Here is a 3,210-nt window from a genome sequence, read left to right on the forward strand (position 1 = left end):
TTCCTGGACCTTCCACCTTTGGTTATTGCTTTCTTTACTACATCTGCAACTTATTAGATAAGAATTTATGTTATATAGTCTGACAAGTAGTAGTTTGGCATTTGTTCATGGCTCAAATGCATCTTGTATTTTCTTTGACTCAGTGAGAATATTTTAGCAAGTGAGGCTAAAATGAACGAGCTAAATACCAATACCCGAGGGGGGCACTCAAGGTAAACGAGCTACCGTACGTGCGGCCCTTAAGGGTCCCTTTTCCGAGCTTCCCAAAGTTCACTGTAAGGGTCGAAATGAGCAAAGATGAGAAAAAGTGCGCTCTAAGGGTGTAAAATTTGAAAATCTGACCATATTTTGCCTAAAAATGGTCAATAATTTTCAAGAAAATGCACCCTAAGGGTAGAGATTTTCAAAGGGTAAAATATAAATATTCAGATGTGTGAGTTTTAAATCTAACCTAATTATCTCTGCTGGCTTTATAACGTCAAAACAATATCTTTTCAATCTCCAGAACACCTAAAACCTTAAATAACTTCTATATATTAATAGCTTTGTGTGTCTGTGTGTCACCACTTTCGTTTTCGCTTTGTTTGTGTTTTAAAATTATAACTTTTAGTCTCTTGCTCCACAAATTTGTTCCATTGGATTCGCGCCATTTGCAAAAGATCATATTATAGAACTTGGTTTAGACTTTATTCAGCCTTTGTTTTGAAATCCCCTTTGAAATTTAAGGCCCATCTACATTTTAGTAATTTTAATTTCTGCCCAGAGTTGTCTTTTTCTCTCTTCTTCTATATATTAATAGCCGTAGTCTGTATGTGTGTTTGTTGGTTTGTTTTTTGTGTGTCACTTTCGCTTTCGCAAGCAATGTTTTGTTCTTTTAAAAGATGACTTTTGCTTCTTGCTCCACAAATGTGTTAAATCAGATTCGCGCCGTTTTATAAAGACTTTGTTTTGATTGATAGATTTGACTTTTTCTTTTTTTTTTCTTTCTTTCTTTTCTTTTGTTTTATGTTTTCGAATGTAATTAACGACCTTATTTGATTTGAGACATTCGAATTCTTTTCAAAACAAAAGAAAATCTTTTAAACAGAATCTGTTAAAGAAAAGAACAAATATAAAATAAAACATAAGAATCACAAGACAAGTTTGTTAGAACAACAGCAACATTGAAAATACATTCAAGTTCTTTCTTCGTAAAAGGGACCTTTAAACATCTATATCGATAATTGTTTTGCTATAAATCTATATCATTGCTGATTTGAAAAAGTTATCGAAGTTATGACGAAGTTATTTTATAAAAAGCAACATAAAATTGCGCTAACACGCTTTTTTGTCTGCGTGTCCTAGCTGCCTTCCGGGGGGACTATGGTTGCGTGAATTGTGTGAATTTTAATTAACTTTTTGGAACTAATTTGACCAAATTGCTATCTTTCTGGGGGCAAAAAGTTGAAATGTTCCTATTTTTCCGATTCTTAGTGGGACTGAAGTTTGATTTTCTGATTTTTCAAACTGCCATGTTTCAAAAAAAGCACCTTTAAGGCCGGCACATACCCATACCCTTATTTTGCTTAAGTACCCCCCCCCCGGGCTGCCTTTTTTCGACGAATCTCGTGTCATGTCTATTATTTCACTCCGCTTATCTTGACATCAAAGTTTTCCTAAACATCAAGAACTACGGCAAATATAACGCGAGCGAAGCGAGATCTGCTTTCTGATCATTTTTGCCACAAAAATCTTTTTCAAAATATGGTTAAAACATACGTCACCCGGGAGGGATAAAGTCAAACTTCGTAGAGAATTCCTCCCTTTAATTTTGATTTCATCGTGTTTAAGCCACCTTCCCAACATCCAAAAGGACTTTAAATGCGTTCAGCAAACAGCTAAACCGGCGTGCGACGCCGGGTACCGGCTAGTTACTTAAAATTAACTTAAGTGTTTTTTATTTACGTTTCTAGAAAATCATTTTTCTCTGCAACTTGTATTTTTTTGTATTTTTTTTCTTTTTATCAGTTTTTAAATACTATAAATTTTTAAAATCTTGATTCAGATGCTGGCACTTTCTGATATCATAAACTATAACTACTACATTCTGGTCTGTTTAAATATTTTGAACTTTTTGTTTCACTAAATATGATTTAATTTGCTTTTTCACTGTTAAAAGATGATTGTTGAAAAACTCACGTTTCAAATAACATTTCCTGAGGTTTTAATTTTTGGTTTATTCGCAAAAATAAATTAACGCAAAAAACTTTGGGCCCATGAATTAAAATTCACGTAGTTGTTTTTATAATAAATTTAATGAGCACCTTTTTCTTTCATAAAGATTCCTCTACATGTTTTATAACTATATTTTATGTATATTAATTTATATACAAGTCATATTTTTTCAATAAAAATTCTTTTATATTTCTAAGTTTGATAATTTTTGCCTTGGTTCCTTGGTTGGTTATTATCTTAATACTTTAGGTACTCTTCGTTGCAAGTTTTTTCTCTGTACACTCTTTTTATAACAACATCCAACATTTTTGAAGGCATTGATTGTTCTTAACTTTTTTAATTTTAAGCCTAAAAATGTTCTTAACATGCTAATGTTTTTGTGAGTATTTTTGTCCATTTTCCTAAGAAATTGGGTGTGTTAGAGCCCGAAAAGCCTTAAAATGGTCTTAATTTGTTTGTGATATTTTGGCCATCGAAGCTTTTCTCAAAAGAACAGGTGTTTATTTCTTTTTGGGGAGAACATTTGAACAGCATGAACTCAAATTGATAATCAGCAGGGTCTAATTATTAGTATCAACCCATCGAATTATCCTACTTACATGCACGTTTTTTCATAAGAGCAAACGATATAAGAACATAAAGACTTCGATGGCTAAAATGTTAAGAACAATTAAAGGTTTCATGTACTCTAAAACACATTCTTAGACATTCACAAACTGTTGAAAATAAGAACATTTTCAGAACATTTTTAAAGATATTTGTTTATGATATTGAAGGGAGGAGCGCCTCTATGCTAGGCTACGTCATATCTGCCTTCGCTCCGAGCGTAAAACTCCTCCTCTATGCTGGCAAAGCATGAAATACTTGTTTTCGTAGAAAGAGGGAGAAAGTTGTTTTTTCTTTTTGTTTATAAATGCTGTGTGAGCTTATGATGTTCTTTAAGGGTCCTAATTTGTATAATTTGTTTTCTTTCTCTTTAAAAGGTCTTAATTTTAG

Source organism: Clytia hemisphaerica, unplaced genomic scaffold (genome assembly GCF_902728285.1).
Source record: "Clytia hemisphaerica strain Z4C2 unplaced genomic scaffold, Clytia hemisphaerica genome assembly, whole genome shotgun sequence".
NCBI classification, from domain to species: Eukaryota; Metazoa; Cnidaria; class Hydrozoa; order Leptothecata; family Clytiidae; genus Clytia; species Clytia hemisphaerica.